The sequence below is a fragment of the Phyllostomus discolor genome, chromosome 5, assembly GCF_004126475.2.
Source record: "Phyllostomus discolor isolate MPI-MPIP mPhyDis1 chromosome 5, mPhyDis1.pri.v3, whole genome shotgun sequence".
NCBI lineage: Eukaryota > Metazoa > Chordata > Mammalia > Chiroptera > Phyllostomidae > Phyllostomus > Phyllostomus discolor.
Genome location: NC_040907.2, coordinates 136,823,431 through 136,846,188, shown reverse-complemented (window position 1 = coordinate 136,846,188; position 22,758 = coordinate 136,823,431). Strand labels below are relative to the sequence as shown.

Sequence of the window (22,758 nt, the reverse complement as noted above, 5' to 3'; positions counted from 1 at the left end):
TCCTTCCAAAGTTTCTCTCAACTACCCAAATTCCAACATATGTCATGCATTATTTTTGATTAGTTGCACTAAAAAGGTTGATGCCTGAAGTTAATTACCAGCTTGTTAGTACCATGACCTATTTAATCACTTCCCACCAACAAACATAGAGAAGTTAATCCTAAGGAAGTGATAAAATGTTCATCAGATATAAAATAAATAACTCCTGAGCAAACACTCCATTCCAGGCACTGTATCAAGTCCTTTTAAAAATGTGATGATGAGCAACCTTACACCTAAACGAAGGGGCCCTTCTGCAGTGACTGCTGGGAGAGAACTGACTGAGGCGTCCCTAAGCAGTGCAGAGAATGAACGATGATATCAGTTTTCTGGTTTCCACCAGAACTTATCAAAATTTCTGGTAAATTTTGTCATCAGGCTTAAAACAGTCAGTCAGTCTACTTATAGAAGTATCCAAAATTCAAATAATAAAACTTCAAGGTTGCCCATGTCTGCTGAAACCCATTCACCATTCTAAGAAGAAATGCATCTATCTGCTCTATTCCCTTTCACACGAATATAATTATAATATGATTTAGTGCTCATTCATAATCTTTCCTTTTCCTACTTATTTTTTTTGTGAAACCTTCACTTGTTTTGAATCTGGATTACAACAACATATCCATTTTTTCAGTAAATGCCTTTTGAAACACTGGGAGAAACAGACAAAGCACATCCCTCTTATAGGTCACACTGGGATTATGCCCAATAACATTGGTATTAAGTAGTATATCTTGCCATTTCAATAGTTTCAAGGTGTGAGCATTTTCATATAAGTGTGTGCTATGTGGATTTATTTTCCCAAGCTATCTCTAACACAGCATATGTGTTGTCTGAATAGTGCCTAAATAATAAAATCATACATCAATAGTGTATATTTGTGCATGTTTCTCTGTAGTGTAATTACATCCTCCCAAGACTTAAAATATTATCAAAAACTTTGAACTTTTACTATGAGAAAATATTAAGAAGTTGCCTCATGTCATTTCAACAATTATCAGTTCAAACCTGATATTATTTCATTGATATCTCCAACCAAAGCACTCTCTCTACTCCGTGGATTGTTTTGAAACAAATACAACTCATACCATCCTACTAATAGATATTTCAGCCTATATTTTTAAAGATAATAATGCTTTTGTAATCATAAATACAATTCTATTATCACACCTAAAATAAAATTAATAATAATCCCCTGACTTCATCAAATACCAGTTCATGTTCAAATTTATCTGATGTGTCATTTCTAAAAGTGTGCTTATATCAGCCCTCAAATATGGTACATAGGCTTTAACTTATTGCTGTGTCTTTTACATCTATTCTAATCTATATATCTCCTTCCTTTTACTTTTCCTTGGAATTTATCTGTGGATGAACCAGGTAATTTTCCCTATAAAGTTTTCTATAGTCAGAATTAACCTGAGAATATCTAGAACTATAATGCTTCTCCATCACTGTGTCTCCTGTACATTTGTAATTATATCTACAAAGTGATCAAATTTTTCACGGGACTACTTCATAGGTGCTATTTATTATGTTGCTCCCCTGAGGACACATAAACTCTGGTTCTCCATCTGTGTCTCAGGGTAACTGCCACTGATATCAATGCCAAGATCCACTATGTCGTGAGGACTGGACAGTAGTAATGTCCAATTCTACTGTATCTCCTTGAGTTATTAGTTGGAATGCTTTTTATTAAGAGCTAATTCACTCAGCACTTATATGACTATGTGAAGGTATAGTTTTATAAGAAAAAAGATTTGGTTCTTCATCTTTATCTTCCAGTTTTTAAAAGACTGAATTAGAAATGGATAAGTTCTGAAGGTCTAATGTACAGCACGGTGACTGTAGCCGGTAATACTCTATTGTATACCTGAAATTTGCTAGGAATGAATATTAAGTGTTCTCACCAAGAAAAAAAAGGTAACTATATGTGTCACTTATACCTCAATGAAGCTGGAAACATTTTTAAAATAAAATAATACATTAGTTTTCTATCATGATCCAAAGCTAGTTTATGTATCACTATAAACTCATGATGAATCAATTTGATACATTCCAAACCATTGCAGTTATAGTTCTTATTGTTGTTTGAATTGTCTTCTCTTTGACAAGGGATATTTTCTTCAAGTTTTCCTCTGAATAATTTGCCATGATCCTAGCAGAAGTCTTTGATAACTTTATTACTATCTGATCTAGTAACATATTTACTTTTCTATATCCTACCCTAGAATTGAAAAAAAACATTTATCCAAAGAGTACTATTCCTTTTTTTGGAAAAGATTATATAAATACTATCTCAGGTGGCTAAAGGCTGTAGTGGTTGGTCACGTTTTTTCTAGGTTTTTTTTAAGTGAACAAAGATGAATAAATACTTATTTCAACTGATTAAATATGGCATGCATTCATACTGACACTCCCAGTTAAATTAAGAACCACAGTATTTCAACATAGACCTCTCAATTTTACAAGTGTATAACCTTTTTTCCAGGCTTTTAATATCCTGTCCTCAACAACATCAACATACTCATATACATTTGATTTATTACACAGACACACACACATAGTGTATATATTTGTTGCAAATATGTATACAACTACCTAAGAATAAAGTAATGCAACACTCAACTAACATTATGTTGCTGAAACAGTTTATTTTTGGGTTCTTATGTCCTTATTGAATACTTGGCTAGGCAAGCACAGGCAAATTATTGGTTTTAAAGTCATTTCAAGTAATCTCTCCCTGTGTGGTAAAGAGTCTGAATTGATATATAAACTCATTCCTTTCATTTTGCTCTCAATTTTAGGTCTTGCTACAGTATTATTTAAATTCATTGGCTACGAAGTCAAGGCTAGAGAGAAGGTATATTCAGAAATGTTTAGTTACTTTATCTTTCAGCCTGTTCCATTCCTATAACTAATAGTAACCTTTATTTTTAGTTTTTGTTTTTTCTTCTATTTTCTTTTTTTTAATTTTAATTGTTGTTCAAGTAGTTTTCTGCCTTTTACTCCCAACCCAGCCCACTCCCCAGCCCTTCCCACCTCCCTCCCATTTCCACCCACCCCTAGCTTTTGTCCATGTGTCCTTTATACTTGTTCCTGCAAACCCTTCCCCTTTTCCCCTGAAACTCCCTCCCCTCTCCCCTCTGGTCACTGTCAGCTTTCTATTTTCAAAAATATGGGTAAATACATTCGTGTACACACACACACATACACACCCCTTCTGGTAACTGGCCACATAATATTTTGTAGTTCATAACATATTCTGAAGGTCACTCTTTTGTGGTGAATATTAATAGTCCTCACTCCTGCATGCTAATCCAAACTTTGAGAAGCCTTGACTTAGAAACACTGTTACATTTGGTGTTTAGTTTAGTTGTGGAGTTGATAAAGCTTTTAAACAATGTGGATAAATGCTTGGACATCATTCCATAACAACTGAATCAGAATCTCTGAGTTTAGGGTCCAGAAATACAAATTTAATATATACCCCCAAACTACTAGTCCAGAAGTGCTTAAAATTATTTATAGAATTCATACTTTTTTATTTACATTTGTTTGGACTTTAGGCATACACAGTCAAGAATGCTGTATCATTGCACTTTAGTTTTACAAATAAAAAAATATAGGTAGTGGCACTTTCTATACCATGTGTAATGAATAACTATAACTTCAATACATAATGATGAGACCTACCAAATTGTTTGCAGCCCTAGAGTCGCCTCACATTTCTCAGCAGCTCCGGCAGTCAATGCAGCTTGAAGATTAAAGGATAATTCTGCACAAGCTCAAGTTTGTGCAGAGGTGTAATTCTTCTGCTCAAATACATCTTTCAAATGTATTGATTACCTAAAGAGATGAGATGAAAACTGCATCAATTTTGCCAACTAAAACAGACAAATTAAGAACAAGAGTACATTTAGCTTGTCTTCACAAAACTATATGTGCTTGGTGTTACATCAATTCACAAGTCTGTATATATGTGAGAAAATTGAACTCATTCTTTTTTTATTTTTTATCTTTTATTTTTTTATTTTATTGTTGTTCAAGTACATTTTTCTGCCTTTTCCTCCCACCTCTGCCTCCAACCCCAGCCCTCCCAACCTCCCTCCCCGATTCTACCCCCGCTTGGTTTTGTCCATGTGTCCTTTATAGTTGTTCCTGAAAACCCTTCACCCTTTCCCCCCCAAAAGACAAATACCATATGATCTCACCTTTAAGTGGAACTTAATCAACAAAACCAATAAGCAAGCAAAATATAACCAGAGACATTGAAATTAAGAACAAATGGACAATAACCAGAGGAGAGATGGGTGGGAATAATGAACTCCTATTTTTGCTCAATTTTATCAGTGGAAAAATATTTTCCCTCCTTTTAAAACTGGATATTTTACAAATCTGTTAAACTGCAAGTTTAGCTTCAAGTTATTTTGATTAACTCCTAGATAGAAGGTAAAATTCAGCCTTGTTTCATTGTCAAATGTCCATTTAGAAGAGTTTCAGCTACTGAGGACAGATGGGAAGAGAAGAGGTCCAAAGACAAGAAGGCCTCTGATCACAATTTCTGAACACAATAAAATAATTAGAAACTGCCCTGGGTTATTGGAAAAGATATTTCATTGATATTTTTAAATCATACTTTAATGAACCAAAAAGTTACAGAATACCACAATACCTTCCATTAATAATGTAATAGATACTTCCTAAACTATACTGTAGTTCCCTCCTGTCTAATAAAATATGCAATATAGTTAGGGTCATTTTTGCATTATTAGTGATAGAATTAAATACCTAACATGCCAAGTCAAATCATTAGCAACACAGCATCTTAAGTTACATAGCCATTTTATACATTTTTAACTAAAGTTCAATCTTTAAAATGTTTTGGTTTTTTTTCATATAGTTGATGACCACCCCAATTATTAAATCTGAGAACATATGACAGCCCTTGACAATACTCACAATGTCACCATATATCCACAGTCTTCACCCTCATGCCACACTACTCCTTTGCTATTAACAAAGAAAAATATGCACTTATAAAAAACTACACAGATACTCAAAGAAACACATGTCCAACAATATGCCAGAATAAGTTAGTATAAAAGGATAACCCTGTTGGTAAGGCAAATAAAAACACTGAATAAAAGATGAATTATCAACAATAAACACATCATCCTGCTCAAAGGAAATCACCTCAAAAATAATTTCAGTGCATCAGAACCAAAAAGAAAACTGAAAGTAAGAACATAAGTAGCAGCCAAAATCATGTCATCTGTCAGGACGGTGGAACCTAAAATACAATTAAGAAATGAGTCTTAAAGCCCAGGCTTTAAAAAAAAAAAAGCCCAGATTTAGACAGATGTGGCCTTCAGCTAGAGCTGAAAAGGGAATAGATTTGAGCTCGTGAACAAAACACAGCACTCCTCGGAATAGTGAAGAGTATAAATTGGAGGGCAATGGTAAGGAGCCAAAGGGCAACATGTAGAGAATGAATATTAAAATGTTGAAAACATATAATTATACAGCATGAACAAAACCAGCCCAACATTAGAGTCAACTGCTAAAACAAAGAAGAGAATTAGAGAATTAACACTGGCAAGAATCTAAAAAACTAAAACCATTTTACAGCGAAAATAAAACAGAAAACAGAAAGGAAAAACTAACTAAAGTGATGAGAAGGTAAAAACACCAAAAAAGAACAGAAGTTTTTAAAATATTTTTCATGTTTTTTATTGTTGTTCAAGTACAGTTGTCTCCAAACAAGAATTTTTTAAATATAAAATATTTGAGAAACAAAGAATTTCTAAAAAAATAGCTATTAAAATTTAAAATTTCAAGAATAAATTAGATGGCTGATTAAACATAGTTGGAAAGAAAATTAGTAAATTTGGAGATAGTTTACAGAGCCAAGCCCTAACAGAGTTGGAAGTGTTTAAGTCAGAGGTGTGAAGAATGGAATGTAGAGCAACAATGTATGTTTAAAAGTACTAAAAGCAGTTCCAGAAAAAGAGAATGGAGAAAATCAGTGGTAGTCTATATTTCAAGAAATTATGAGTATGATTCTCTTTTTCTCTAAAACATAAACTCAGAATTTTAAAGAGCACAAAATGACACAAACAGGATATAGTTAAACAATTCTACCACTCAACACAGTGCAATAAAATGCTGAGTATTGAAGAAAAGGGAAACCCTTGGAAGCAGTTAGAGAGAAAGGGCAAATTTCCAGTAAAGGGCAATAATCAGACTGACAGCAAACTTCTCGTCTACAGCAGCACATACCAGGAGTGCTGCCAGATCACTGTAGTCAGTACAGTCCCAGCATGTGGGTATATTTTAAGACTTCAGGGAAAATAATTTTAGAAAATGACTGGAAATCTGTATCACTCGCAGACCTCCGCCGAAGGACTATTGTGGTAGTAAGGAGAACAGTGGCTGCCCAAAGACATCCACACTCTAATCACCCAAACTGGTGAATACCTTCACTTACACAGGAAAGGATCTCCGCAGATGTGACTGAGTTAAGGGGTCCTGAGATTTGAAAGGGTCTAATATAATCACAAGAGTCCTTAAAAGAGTCAAAGAAAATGTGACAACGATAGCAGAGGTCAGAATGATTCCATTGGTGGCTTCAAAGATAGAGAGAGAGGCCACAGGCAAGGAATGCAAGTGAGCTCTAGAACGTCTAAAATCGAAGAAACAAGTTCTACCCTACAGCCTCCAGAAGGAGCACGACCCAGCCAACCATTTGATCTTACCACTCAGAAACACATCCCAGATTTCCTGCCTTCAGAACTGTAAGATAATCAATTTGTGTTGTTTTAAAGCCACTAAATTCATGGTAATTTGTTATAGCAGCAACAGCAAAATAATACAAATATCTAATACATGTTCTCTAAAAAGAAAATAAACTGACATATATATATATATATGCATGTATAGTATACACCCAGTGTGTATATGTGTGTATATATATGTGTGTGTATATTCCAATATATAGTGTGTGTTATACATAACATATATAAATAAGTGAGAGAGACAAAGACACAGAGAGATTGTGCAACATATATATCATACCCAAAATAAAGGTATTGTCTTAGAAAATGATAAAGACAATGATTAATTTCACATTGTATAAAATAAAGTACACATTTAAAGATTTAAAGGTAAGTTCCAAAGTGATAACAAAAAAATATATAGCTTTGAAACAAGTGGAGGAGCCAACATAAGCATAACAACCAGTAATTATTTCATTAAGCACGTAAAAGGAAAATCAAAACAAAACACAAAAATGCAGAGAAAACACAATAAATAGAGAACAGAAACTGGTAAAAATAATTCCAGATATTTTAGTTTCCTAAAAAATGAAAATGGATTACATTTACTGAGTTGCAATGGGTTGGGTAAGGCCTTCCATGAGACTCTGTTGCAACCAAGGATAGCTGAAGGTAGAACATGATTATTCAGACTCGCTGGTGGTAAACAGTAGTCTGTTCTTGTGGAAAACATATCAAATATTTAGGAAGTTTCAGAAAAATAGAAATAAGGACAGTGAATAGGAGAGCTGTTGCTAAGCATACTAGACATTTTGGAAAAAGAAAACAAAAAGCTGGGAATCTGCAATTAAAAGCCAAATATGAAATTCAGAAAGTCTCCTAAGTAGCAGCATATAAAGGGGTTCTTACCCTCTTCCATGAGAGAGCAGAGGGAGTCCAGATCCAGCCCCGAGACTTAATCATCAGAGGAACAAAACACCAAAGGAGGTAAAATTACCAGCCTAGACACCAAGGTCAAGGTCACTCTTGGGAATGAAAAGGATACTGAGACAGAAATTGTAAACATCTGGGTTGATACATAGGTTGCTGTGACCCCTCTGAGATGTAAAAGAATGTATTTGAAGACTATGTAGAGCACAGGTGCAAACACACACAAGGCCCACAGGCTGAATCTGGCTCTCCATCTTATTTTATCCAACCAGGCACCTTGTTTCCACCCGGCAGCAGCACCAGGCTCTCACTTAACTGTTAAGGAGTAGTTACATTTATACAGTCCTAAAATTACATTTGGCCCTTTGAAGGCAACCACAAAGCTGATGTGGCCCCCAGTAAAAATGCATTTGACACCCCTGCTGTGGAGACAGAACTACAACCTGCAGGACAACATGTGCCCTTCAGGATCTGCCTCCACATAGCCTCCTACACACTAAAGTAATAGCCAAGATTAAGTAACAATGAAACCAGGCCAGAGCTGTCTGCACCCTGGAAGGGACAGCCATTCGTTCTGATAAGATTAAAAATAAATTTGAAGCCTGGCTTTGTTTTGCTGCCCACTTGACTGGAGTTATCCCTACTATCCTTAAGCTTCAATAATGTACATGTCTTGAGCATGGGATGCCATGGAATATCACATTAGATCTGCTTTATACAGAAAAGGATGTTCAAGAGTGGACAGGCACCCAGCCATAAAATTATATGGTCATATCATACATCATATCACTCAGAAACTGCCAATCTTATGGGCAGAGTGATGTAGGCCCAGCTTGTCGCCGGGTCAGAGGTGATACATTGTGAAGCTGGCGTGCCCTCTTCTAGGATGCACTTTGCATTCAATGAAGACTTTTATATGTAGTTATGTCCTATAGAAAGAATGAGGGGGTCTGGGAAGCAAGAGATGGAAGCAGGAGTGGTCACACTTATTGTCATTTACGTTGTTCAGTAGGGAAATGTGTGCTTCCCATCCTCACACCTTTGAGGTGTAAAGCTTTGGAGGTCTTGTGTCACAAAATCAGAATATGCCACAAAAGTTTCATTAAACTATGAAACGGGTTCTGCCTGGGCTTTTCTGGCTGTTTGTGCTAACCCAGAAAGTAAGGAGTTGCCATTTTGGTGGGCCTTACAGACATGATCATCAATAATGGGGGGAGGAGGAATATTTTGATACACAAGTGACCCACTTGGGTGCCTACTAGTGGCCCCTGCCCAATTTTGTTGGTAAATAATAAGCACAGCAGCCACAGCTTGAGAAGAGCATATTAACTAGGGGCTCAGACCCTCGAGCATCAGGTCTGGGTCACAGTACCACTCAAGACACTGAAACCAGCAGAGATACTAGATGAGAATGAGAGCACTTATGACTGATAGTAGAGGAGAAAGATGAGCACTAATTGCAACCCCTAGTCTATATTCATCAGGGATGGCTATCCCTCATCCCACTACCCTCCCTCTACTAAGCTTCTGCATAAATGAAGACTCCCCAGAACATCAGAGGAGTTCTCTAGATTTATCTGAGAAAATGTATCCAGGAAACACAAGTGATAAACATAAAATATGATTTCCAGGGATAAACAATTCATTCCCCCAGTTTTTGAGAGTGTTACCAGCTTTAGCTGTAGACCTGCTTCAGGAATTGCCTTAGCTAGAGCAAGTTGCTCAGCTCAAGGACATGCTTCCTTCCTAGGTCAGCTAGCATACGCTGACTCATTAATGCAAGGTTATAAAGGTCCAGATTTCTCACCCATATTTAGGCCAATCCAACTATGAAATACCTCACAGGGTCAGCAGAGCCACTGCTGAAACTAGACTTCTGTCCAATCTTGCTTCTATCCCTTCCTTTCCCACTGTTGGTTTTTACCTCAAGGAAATTCCAGATGAAAACTTTCGTACAATAACCACTCTCAGTGGCTACTTCCTAACCAGCAATGCATGGGTATATTATGTGATTTTTTTTATTTTAATTGAAAGATATGCATATGTGGTGAGATTACAAGGAACTGGGTTTATTAAAGATCCATGAGATCTGACCATTCATTTGGGAGCTCTCCCCTCCACAGGCATAACTGTAGTGAGCATATGTTCATGACATAGTCTTTCCTATAAGTCAGCAGGGCAACTGCTCGGCTAGTTGCCTGCTGGTACCAAGGAATTAACAAGAGTCACACAAGGACACTAAACTATTCACTCAGCTTTTATTGAATGCAGGTTCACTCAAAGTAGAACATCAATATACTTTAATATCCTACTCACACTCTAATAGTCTAAGAGAAATATAACACACACACATAGAGCAATCAGTGGAAATAACAAATCCAAGTCCCAGAATCTCTCAGTCTGCAGGTCTGAGAGACAGTATGGCAAGGTGGGCAAGGGAGTCATTAGCATCTTGCAAGGAAGGATCTCTGGAGCCAGAAGGGCAGCAGGGTAGACGAAGTCCTCCAGCAGGGCAGATCCTCTGACGGCTGATGCCGAGGGAGATCAGCGTGACGTGGAGCAGCACTCTGGTGTGTGGGGCTCGGCTGTCTCAGCAGTGGTCTGGAGCCTGCCTCAGTTATACCTTAAAAGTGGTGTACTCCACCCTGCTGGGTTTTTTGATAGGTGTCTTGGCATCTCTGATGCCAAGTGTGGAATTTCCCCAGGAGCCTGCCTATGGGTGGCCAACTCTGCAGACATGGATATTTTGGTCACATGTGCAGATATCTTAGGTTTGTCTCCTTGCCAGAAATGTCTAGCATGACAGGTAGTTTCCCTCTTGAACCAAAGTGTCATGGCTGATGGCAGCCATCTTGGTTGACATGAGTGACTTCATTTTGTTTTATATACTTTATGCTATCTTGACCAGACCCATGCCATTTTATTGGTCCTGCTCTCCACAAAATCATTGTTGTATAGCAGCTGAAACTTCCATAGTTCAATCCGACCCTACTTCAGACCTTAACAGATTGGTGAGAAGTGAGTATCAGGCCTAGCTGGACCAACCAATTTATCCCCAAGGGTGATAAGATAGCCTCTCTCTTCCTAGTGGCAAACATTATACAAAACATTAACCTCGGGATATGTCAGCTATTGTATGTTCTGTCATATAAAACTGAGAAATGAAAGTGGCAGAGTTTTAGAAGGGGAGAAAAGTATGAAGTTAATATGCAGAGGACAGAGGGAAAATGGGAAAATTCCTAACAGTAGACAAGTCTCTCAGTATAACTATTTCCATAGCCCAGACACATTTCAGTCTATGGGTTTAATGAGACAATCAAGGTCTTCATAATAAATTTCATATTTAATTAAACTATTTTAAAATGCCTTGTGCTATTTACAAGCAGAAATCTAAAAATTTAATCAGAAATATTTATGTATATAATGTAAAACCTATCATAACTTCACTGATTGATAGTGGGTTAAAACTTGTAATCTTTCTAGATTTCTATGGCTTATCAATAGCAATCTATACATGGCGTCAGGGGCTCCAACCAAAAGAAAAATGTGTTATTATTCATTCATGTACTCATTCTGCTTTTAAATCTTTCAATTACATAGATAAATGTTCTTCTACACTAGAATAAATCATTTTAGTTGCAAATAACTTTCATATCTATATCAATTTTAAAATTATACATGTAGTATAAATCTTCACAGGTTAATATATATACTTAATGTATATGAAAGTAAATAAGTATATTATACTGATTTATTATTAACTCAGTTTTCATATAAGAACACTAAAATTCTCAAAAGAGTTGTTCCTCAAAAAGATCCTTTCAAGTCTAATGATTTTTTGTGATTCATAATTTCACCATTTTCCTATATATATTATATCGTTTTAGAAAATGAGAATCACAATGTAAATTTATTCCCTCACTATTAAATTTCAAAGGAAAGTAAATATTGACATTTTGATCAATAGGCATATTGATGGATATTATCACAGCATAAACATTCACTGCAAAAAAATTTTTTTAATAACTACCTTGTATTTAGTTATATATGTATGCAAATATATTTATTATATTTATGTATGTTAATTTTAGATACTTAAATATATATCCTGCCATGTACTTTCATCACATATAAAATTAAATGTATATCTTTAATGTTCCTAAAATTGAGGGAGAAATATTCACATTCATGCTAAAAAGCACTCCTTTTTTTTAATAAGACTCAAAAAAATGGACACAAACTAAAAACAAGAACAAAAAAGAATGGTATCATCTCTATGATAAACACATGAAATCTACAAGAAAGACAGCTAAACTAAACCATGATTAAATATTGTTTGAATAATATAAAACACTTTCATGGCATCTGGCACAAATATGTTTTAAAAATGTAGATAGCATATACTTTGAAATAATCCAAATCATTTCAGATGCCTAATAACTCTTTAGCACTACAATGCAATTTCCAAGAGAAAGTTTTTTTAATTAAATATTACCTATGAATATGTTGCTATTAGTGCAGCAGAACTGAACTGATCACATTCACTTCAGTGTTCTACTATCACCATGGAGTGCTAGATTTTCTCAGTAACAGGATAAATCAGCAGGCTGTTTCACATTGATTAAAGCAAGCTGACCATTTGAAAAATGTATCATACCAACTATATAAAAGACATCACCGTATGTGCATGGTGAAAGGACACAACATGAATCAAATATGAGTTACATTCTCAACAACAAACTTTTAATCAAATGAAAGCTCAAAGAGGTACATAAATAGGTAATACATATAAAAAACACTGCCCAAGCCAGGGAGGAGTTGACTCTACCTGTGCTGAGCAGAAAAATCAAGTATGGTGAGAGGGTTCTCCTCGTCTGCTCATGCAGGGAGTATATCCTTGCCCTAAGGCTGGGTTGGGGCAGTGATGAAGCAAATAGACAACACACATAGTTATTACAGTATTATTGACTATATTCTTTATGTTATATTTCATATCCCTATAACTACCCTGTAACTACCAATTTGTCTTAAAAAAAGAAGAAGAAGAAGAGAAAGGGGAGGAAATGATGCTTTTTTTATTTGGTTATATTTTTGTAGAAAGAAAAACAGGCCTATTAGTCAGACACAGTACCACGTCTCCTCTTTCCCGCCTTTTCTGTTGTCAGAGTCAGCACACGGCTGCCTTCCAGCTTTCAGAAATGGCTTTCACCTCCCACACAGTTCACACTCCCAGGCCCAGTGAAATCTGCACAACACTAGGTCCAGCCTTTGCTTGCAAGATTTGTTAGAGAAACTGCTGGATCAAAATTCCCTTTCCTCCCCTGAGTTGCTGATTCAGCTTCTCTACCAAGCCATAAATACCATCCTAAACCAGGACTTTAAAATATCTAAAACTAGTAACTCCTATTTGTTGTTTTCCTTGAATTTTTTCTCAAACATCTGGAGTTCTACCTCTTCCAGAAAGTGGTGACCATGTATGCTTTACCCTTGGTCTTACACACTCTTATCCCAAATCTTCACTTGTTCCTAAATTCCAATATCCACATGTTCCTCCCCAGCTCAGTACCCCATGAGTGACAGTCCACACTGATCCTTGTTTCCCTACACACCCCAATGTGCTATTTATTGCTAAATAATCTGAGACTTGGGGAACTGTTTTTGTACTTTCTAATTGAATTGTTTCACTCCATCTGCTGCCAAATCTACCCAGACATTTATACAGGCAGACTTAGAACTATTTATGCTAAAGAGAAGCCATAAATAATTTGACAGTTATGTTTTCTATGTTTACTTGTTAATTTTTATGTCCTAAGCAATATAAACCCAGCTAATAATATTCTCTGCTTTAGCTTTTTCTGAACATGCTTCATTAGGGAATTTTATAATTCCATAAATAAATAAAAATAAAATTTAATCAAAGATATAAATGTTGTGGGCTACCATCTGCTCAGAATTACAATCTACAATTTTACTGTGTGATTTTGTATGCTGAATATCAATATCACCTCATGGATGCATGTATTTCTTGCATGTGTGTGAAAATGAGAACTTTTCAACTAAAAAAAAATAACAACTCATGCTAACCACATCAGAAGGGAACATTTGGAGAGCAGTGTGTATTTAAAAAATGTTTACTCATTCAATTTTTCCCATTAGGCTTCTATTAAAATCTTTTCAATAATGCTCCTTGATTTTCTGTGTCTCAAACAAATATATGTTTGTGGTTTGAGACTACGACTGTTTGCATTAGTGCTGTGAGTCTGCTGAAAGCAGAAGGCAGTAAAATCTCAGGCCAGAAAAGATAACTTAAAAAATCTTCTAGTATCTACACACATACACAATCACACAAAAAGAAAAATTAAAATACCCATTCAGGAAATTATCATTGTGGTATTTTGTGGTGTTCTTTTCTAATTTTCAAAACAATCCCATTATTATTCAAAACAGGGGTGATCAGTTGCCAAAAGATATCATCCCCAGATACATATTACAACAGTTAAAAATATAATGTAGCTTTTACAGTTGATCAGGGATAATTATAATATCCTTCACAGCAGTACTGCCAGAATGTTAATATGTACAGTGACCATAAAACAAAGACAAAATATGTCAAGAAAAACTATATGAAAATAATGCACTATACAGAAAAATCAAAACTTATACTATCTTCAAACTAGAAATAATTTTATTAAATTATCAGCTGAGTTTGTCCTCTTTGGCAAGAAATCTAAGAATTTCTTTTGGATTATGACCCATCACCTAGCCACATGCACCTGAGAAATATATCCCCAACTTCCATTTCCTTTGTTTTTGCTGGGTTATACCAATATCCTTCTGCCTTTGGGTCTCTGCACCCCCTGCCAGACCTTAGCATGGCTGCCCCCACATATCATTGTCTTAGCTCAAACGTAACCCCCTCCTCAGAGAGTCATTCATTGAGTATCTGAGCTTGTACACCCATTCCCAGACCATTCTGAACAAAGTAGAGGGTTCCCATTACTACCCATTATTCTGACTTATTTTCTTCTTACATCTTAGTTATATCAAAACTATTCATTTCCTTATTTATTGTCTCTCTCCCTCCAAAACTTTGTGAGCACTTGAGAGAAAGGTTCTCATCTACCTTGCTCGCCAGGGTGGAAGGGCCCATTACAGGGTTAATGCATTTCAAATGAACCACTCTAGCTCATAAGATTGACCTTCACCTTCTCCTTTGCCAAGTTTGCACTGTGTGAACAGAGTTCACACTCTTTGACTCCCCCTGGTGAACAAACGCACTGTGTGAGCATCCATAACATTGATTACAACTTGCACAGGTCACTGTTGTTATGCAAGAGATTTTGAAGAGGCAAAACTGCCTTTAAGAAAAGGTGAATCATTTTAAAGGCTAAAATTTGACCCACAAGGTCCATTTGAGCCCAATACTGCTGCCTCATTTCATAGCCTCCATTGGAGCCATGTCAAAATTGAGGAAAAGATGAACACATATTAAATATCAGTCATTTTTCACAATAATTTATTTCATTACAAGCAAGTATAATTTAATACTATATTTTTCTGTTCAATATACTTCCACTTTCAGTATTTCATGTAACCCTAAAAACAACATGTTGAAGTTAGTAATGCTGTTCTTTTGTTTTGGAAGCAAAAAACATGTGATGTAATTGAGGAATGGGACTACTGAAGAGAGAAAGAAATGCTACCATCAAGGCTGAGGTGCTAATGGGGATGGTGCAATGAAAAGTCAGGAACATCAGGAGCTTCTTCTGGTTGCTGCATGCTCTCCTGCCTGCTTATGGCTCCCTCTCCCTCTCTCCCTCCTTCCCTCCCTCCCTTCCTCCCTCCCTCCTTCCCTTTTTCCCCTCTTTCATTCCCTTTCTTCTCACATCTACCTTAAGCATCCACCATCTTTCCATAGTCTATTCTGAAAATAATCTTTGGCTAATTAAGAATTGGTCAAAATGTCCACATTCAATAAATCCTTAAATGTGCATGAATTCCTTACAAAACTTTTATAGGTAATATGGTGCATTCTACTATGAAAGAATTTATATTTGCTGTTTTTATAACCCATCTTATATTTTAATTAAAAAATCTTCTTCACTGACACCCTTGCTCATACTTATTTTGAAATTCTTAAGATTCCTGGATTTGTATATATTTGTCTCTTTAGGTTTTTTTACTTATATATTAATTTGCTTTAGTAATTTTCCCTCTTCCTAAACCTACTACTCATATCAACCTCTTTTGAAAAAGTTAATATTGCCTTCTCTTAACTCACAATTTTATTTATGTTATGTATTTTCTGTCACATACTTATTAATTCCCTACAATCTATTTTTGTATATATAAATTGTGAAGGCAGGTTATTATACATGTTGCATTACTGTATGAGATAATATCATGAGCCAGGTATTATCATGATATTACCTGGTATTATCATGGTATTATTAGGTATTACCTGGTATTATCAGGTATTATCATGGTATTATCCTGAGATAATACCATGTGATCTTGGATCATGTAAATTCAGGATAAAAATAACATCTTAGGAGAACCTCATTGGTTAAATACTAAATAATACACATGAATTTAGTATCAAGTTTTTTTAAAAAAAAAACTTCTTCTTCCAAAAGTGTCATAAGTCTTTGGCAAATCATGATGTTTGATTTCTAGCAAAAATAAAATGGTGTTTTACAGGTTTTTTTCCTGTACATTATTTGTTCTTTAGCACATTATTTGTTCTGCCCAGCCAACAAAGAAAGGTTATAACAGGTGGTCATTCTGTTTCTGAGCATAATGGTGATAATAGCCTTTTCTGCTGTTAGAGTTTTGAAAGGCACCAATTTTATCCGAGGCCCCCCTTTCTGGGGCTTTCATACTTTCCTGAATATTAATTGTGTGAACTTCTCTTACAGCCACATCTCAGTATGAACCTGAATCAATGTATTTCTCCCACCACATTTGTTCAGTCTCAGCTCTTCTTTCATCACCCAGGAGACAAGCTGACAAAGTACAAAGCATTAATTTTATTTTTTTTTCTTGGTGGGAAAATAATGATACAATAGATAATTTATGTCCTCATTTCAGCCAGCATTAAATCATGAGCCTGGGCACCCTTATAGTTTGAAGGTCTTTTTCAACTAGAGTCTATATTGTGTATAGATTTTATGAGTAAAAGAAATTTAGCATTTAAAAGGCATCAAGTACAAGCACAAAGAAGGTAATTTTACCAAAGAATTGTATCTCACTAAAAAAGGTGATTAGGATTTCATACCATATCTCCCTATTTTTAAAAAAATAGTATTTTCAGGATCCTAGGGGATGGATCAAATTAAGTTAGAGTCACTCTCTACTCTGCAAAACCTTTCACCTACATTTTCCAAACCTACATTCTAGAGTATAAATCATGTCAGTTGTCCCCTCCTCAGGTCAGGTGAGTTACCTGATCATCTTGAAATGTACATTTCATTTACTACTCTCCCATATCCAATTTCCAGAGGCTTGTCCATGTTCTGCTTACTGGGACAAAGCATATTAGCTTCTCAGTCTCTGAGCCATCAGTGAAAAGTGAAAGTTTGAACATATGTGTTTTTTTCTTTCTATTATAATTCTCCTAAAATGATAATAAAAAGCACATAAAGGTAGAAACTTCTAATTAGGAAGTGCATGAGAAGAGCACCATCAGTAGAAAGTAAAAGAGAATAAATGTCTAAAAAAGAAAAAAAAAGATGGAATTATAGTAACCACCAAAATAGGCCTAAGAAAACATTACCTTTGAGTTTGTAAGGAGGGGGATATATAACCTAGAAGGAACAAATGATCTGCCAGGAAACCAGAGAGCTTGGGATGAGACCGGAGGCTGAAAGCATGCAGATACATTGTATGCAAAAGTTGACGTAAACCCCCTTCTTCTCCCCATCCAGAATGAAAACAAAAATCAAAAATCCTAGAGGTTACATGATTTCCTCAGAGACAAACTAAAGTGGAAGGGAGACTTTACTCAGAGAACATTACTAGATATGAAGCAAAGACCTCTCCTTTCTGGAATTTGGGAACCACCTACAGACGCAGAGCCTAGTTCCTCTAGTTCCCAACTAATCACAAGAAATTGAAGCCAGCTTAGAGGCCAGCCCCACCCAGAACAGAAAGCCCCTAAACAGATTTTCCCAGAAGAGAATCTGTGAGGGAAATCCTAGGAAGCAACCTCAAAAATTTTTTCTTAATTTTATTTTAATTGTTCGAGTTCAGTTTTCTATCTTTTACTCCCATCCCAACACACCCACCGATCCCTCCCCACCTCCCTCCCATTTCCACCCCCCCTAGTTTTTGTCCGTGTGACCTTTATATTTGTTCCTATAAACCCTTCCCCTTTTCCCCTGAACTTCCTTTCCCTCTCCCCTCTCCCCCAGGTGGTAGAAGACAAATAACATATGATCTCACCTTTAACAGGAACCTAAACAACAAAATAAACAAACAAGCAAAATATAACCAAAGACACTGAAATAGACAACAGGCTGGCAACCTCAAAATTTAAAAAGATAGTCCACAAAACAAGAATAGCATGTTAAACAGAAAACACCTCCTGAAAACGTACAGAAATTCTGAAATAAATATTACCTTAGGAGAGATAGAAACTAATCTTGACAAAGATATGAAAATGAGCGCAATAAATATAAAACTGAGATGATCCACCCAAGTAATCCTGTGTAAGAACTAATAATGGGCATTTTACAAGAAAAGGATGGAGATAATCAAAACACGAGGATCTGAGAACCACTGTAGCTGCAATCCAGCTCAATCTTGGCGCACTGCTCACTCAACTGGAAATGACATCCACAGTCTCTTTTCTGTTTTTCTCAACATTTTGTGACTGGAACTATATATTTTTCAATCCACGATCTACCTTAATTTATATTCACTGAATATATACTTTACACCAAATATCCCATAAAACCATATCACTAAGCATTTTACTCCTAAAAGTATTTTATATATACACAAATATATATTCTACATACAAAAGCATGTGTTATATGCAAATACATTATATATACAAATTTCCTTATAATTCTCTCTGTATATTTTGACAAATAAATAATTTTATAAATTAATGGGATTTAAGACATTTTATAACAATGAACTGTTTGCAATATGCAAACTTGAGTCTCTCATTAAAGGCAAACGAATTAGGTATATCAGGCAGTAAATGCCAATTTAAATTGTGTGTGTGTGTGGCCTATTGAACTTGAATGTCACCTTCACTTACTCCTCTAATTCATTGTTTTGCCATTCTTAGTTCTCTAATTTTCCTAAAAGTGGCTATTACTTCTAAAAGTTTTCTATGGATAACATGCAAATAACCATATAGATGTATATGTACATACCAATACAGCAAACATATTTATGCTTTATTTAAAATAGTAATCTTTGAAATTTTATGCTGTCAAGGTAGATGTCAAACTTTATTAAATGTTAGTTCATTTTTTAGATTTTATTTATTTTATTTTTTTTTTTTTTAGAGAGGGAAGGGAGGGAGAAAGAGAGAAAGATCAATGTGTGGTTGAGGGGGGCCGTGGCCTGCAACCCAGGCATGTGCCCTGACTGGGAATTGAACCTGCGACACTTTGGTTCACAGTCCATGCTCAATCTACTGAGCTACGCCAGCCAAGGTAAATATTAATTCATTTTTAAGACCTCATTGAAAAATACAAAAAAAAGGAAGAGGAAAAAAGACCACAACAGAACTATTATTAAAAACAGCTTTAGTACCCCAAGAAGTCATCATTGTAGGCCTCTTTCCACACATACACACATATGTAAATCACCTTATGTAACACAATCACAAAATGTATATTTCTACTTATAAAATAGTACTAAATTTTCATTACTTGAATTCAACTAAAGTAGATGACTAAAATAAAAAAGTTTCTGAATATTTTTTCACAAAAATATGGTAGTTTCTGAAAAGATATATTTCTAACATTAAAAAAAAGAAGCAACTCTAAGATACTGAAAAAACTATTTTGGGGACTCCATGTTTAGATTTCATACCTCTTTGTTGACTTAGATATGTGTGAGTTGAAAAAATTGTCATTTTTTATAATTCTTCCCAACTTCCCATTTCATACCATCAAATAGGACATTTGGAAGTTTATCATTACTTCTACTTTGTCAAATCTGTAACATTTAAATTGTTTCCTAATTAAATTTTCCAAAATTTTAACATATTTATATACCACCGTAATAAATGAAAAATGAGGTACACACAGAAAAAGGAAAAGGAAATTCACCAAACTTTATGTGAGACCACTCCCAAAAGTGCTAAAGTAACACACGGCAGAAGTAACACCTGATTGAGTGTGGTTGGTAGGGTGTAATAATTTATGGTTTTAATTTGAAAATTTCATCTAAAATGTCATACAGTGTGCTTGAGTGTGATATTGTTATGTTACAGAATTGCACGCTTATGATTTTGTAATAAGAGATTTTGTAATAAAAGGGGCATTATTTGTGCCATATATATACATATATGTATGTGTGTGTGTGTGTATATACATATTATATATATATAAAAGAAATAAGAAGGTGACTCAGTTTATGGATTCATTATGTGATGGCCCAATTTTAAAAAAATCACAGTGGATGACATTGTTGTAAGGCTGAAAACCAACAAAATTTACAGTCACATTACCCAGGATCAGGGAAATGTTAAATCCTTTTCAGCTAGTGCTGTCTGGCTTGGACATTTCAAAAGGTAATACAGAATGAAAACTTGCATGTGAGACAGTTTCTTCAATCCAAGAGAATATGGAAAAATCAGAAAAATAGTTATTTAGTGTTATCCAGAAAAAAGTTTTATGAAAAATCAGGTTTTCTATAATAAAGAGACTGGCTTGTTTTACATGGGTGTTGTTGGTAAGCAAGCCTGCATAACATAAACGGTGATTCAGCTGATAAAAATCTTGTGACTGGAGGCTTGCCAGAACCTAACCTATATTTCCTCTAGGAGAAAATGTTCACTATTCACTAATTCAGTGTCTGGTAACTTCCTAGAACATTACTATGGCAGATAATAAGAATCAAATGTATGTGTATCTAAAGTTCCAGCTAAAATTAAACTTCAATACAGTTCCCCTTCCAGATTGGCCCAGATTATCATCTCATGCTAACTAGAAGAACAACAAGAAAAGAAATAAAGACTATTTCAGTTGGGTAGAAGAGACCTTCACTAACTGTAATTTAGGAAAAACCTGTCAGATGTGAAACCAGTTATGCTGAAGACAGAGATTAAAGGGGATGGACAGAACTTGTCTGTCATAGACTAGAGGTCCTGCGAGGTCGACAAACACTCAGGCATATTGATATTGTCTATACAGTGATATTGTCTATACAGTGATACGTGTCAATGAACAGTGATTTGTGTCAATATTTGTGAATGCATACGCTACTGATTAGAATTGTGAACCTAAAACTAAATATCTGAAATGAGAGGCAACAATTGTCTATTTGTGATTAAAAAAAATTACAATTCTGGGAGCACAGATTCAGACAAAAACCCAAAAGTGACCCAATACAGAAGGAAGGCAGGGGGTTTTATAAGAAAAAGAAAGGAATAATTACATGAAAAGAAAGAACTCCTACTGGTGCTGACAAGCTGGGTCAATCTTTAGCTATAAATGACTAGACATTGATTCAACCTTCAGCTAGAGAGTTCATAATCATCAGTCCTTGGATAGAGTTCATAATCATCAGTCCAGTCTCCTGCTGTTTTTATGAATAATTGTTTGTAACACAACCTTGGTGTCACCCAATCCAAAGGTTTGGTCCAATCCACACAGTCCAATGGTTCAAGGAGCAAGATGTGCAAAGCAGTTCCTCTGGAGAGCTTCTCTGGCTCTATTTTAAAATGGTTCTACTATGTCTGCTTTCACAGAATAAATTCAAAGAAGGATTAGTAATTTCAGAACTAGCTCCTTATCTTAGTGGTACTAGTGAGTTGCTCTGTTTGTGATCAATATAGCAACCTAAAGCAACGAATATTTCTGTTTCTTCTCACTGGGGAATAAAAAAATTAGAGCCCACAGAGAGGGAGTAAGATGGGTGTCAACAGAGTGTCTGAGGGTACTGCCTAGAGTTAGCCAGGGGAAGGAAGCTTCAGGAGGCCCACGTGGGACAGCTTGAAGTTTTTGAGCAGGTAACATAGTGTGTATCTTAAATTTATTTTTTTATTTCTTGAGAGGTCAGAACTAGAAGCAATAGTTGAAAAGTGACAGAGAGGAAAATTTCTGCTTACTCTTATGGATGATGTTAAGCATATATTTATTCAGTAATAAAACTGAATGCATTGAGATAATCTATTATTCCTTTCACTGCCATAATTAATCAGAAAAAGAGCAGTACTTTGTCAGAGAAGTTATGCAAAGAATTTTCCTCTGAGTAGAAGGATACACCAAATGATGTTCAAGTTCCTCCTAGCTCTAATTCTCCAATACAGTGTATATTATTCACATTATGAAAATGTATTAACATCAGTCAATATATAAAATTAGGTAATGAACAATGTGAGAGGGCAGAATTGTCAGTTAGATACATATGACCTTTAATAAAACCCACTTGCTTTATATAAATAATTTGCCAGGGGATCTTGCTACATTATTTGAAATAAAGAAACGGCCCTTCTTTTACAAACAATTCAGTAGATAACTATACAACAAAAAATTCAGTAGAGAACTATAAAAGTGTTTAGCAACAGTAACCACAGGGGTAACTGAGAGAAAGAAAGGATGGATGCACAGGATTAATTAAATTACAAATGCGATCACCTCAGGGAAACTAAACACAGGCTACAGAACAAACAGTCATTCATCAATAATTGCATTTAATTAGTCATTCTAGAAGTTTAGGAGACTTATCCCCTGGGTTAAAGAGAACTGAATAATTATACTGGTGCCACCACTTCTGGTGTTGTGTCCTCATCTCTAGGAGTGACAGCATCTCTAAGCCTTAGTCT

General features: G+C 35.4%; 1 long non-coding RNA gene across 3 annotated transcripts in view; it reads right to left on the bottom strand.

The window, feature by feature from the left end:
* LOC118500841 overlaps window positions 1-22,758 on the bottom strand; it is a 327,925-nt gene that overhangs the window by 247,611 nt on the left and 57,556 nt on the right. For all 3 annotated transcript variants that reach the window (XR_004903427.1, XR_004903426.1, XR_004903425.1), the window contains exon 2: window positions 3,736-3,888. This is a non-coding gene — a long non-coding RNA (uncharacterized LOC118500841). The remainder of the gene's footprint in view (window positions 1-3,735; window positions 3,889-22,758) is intronic.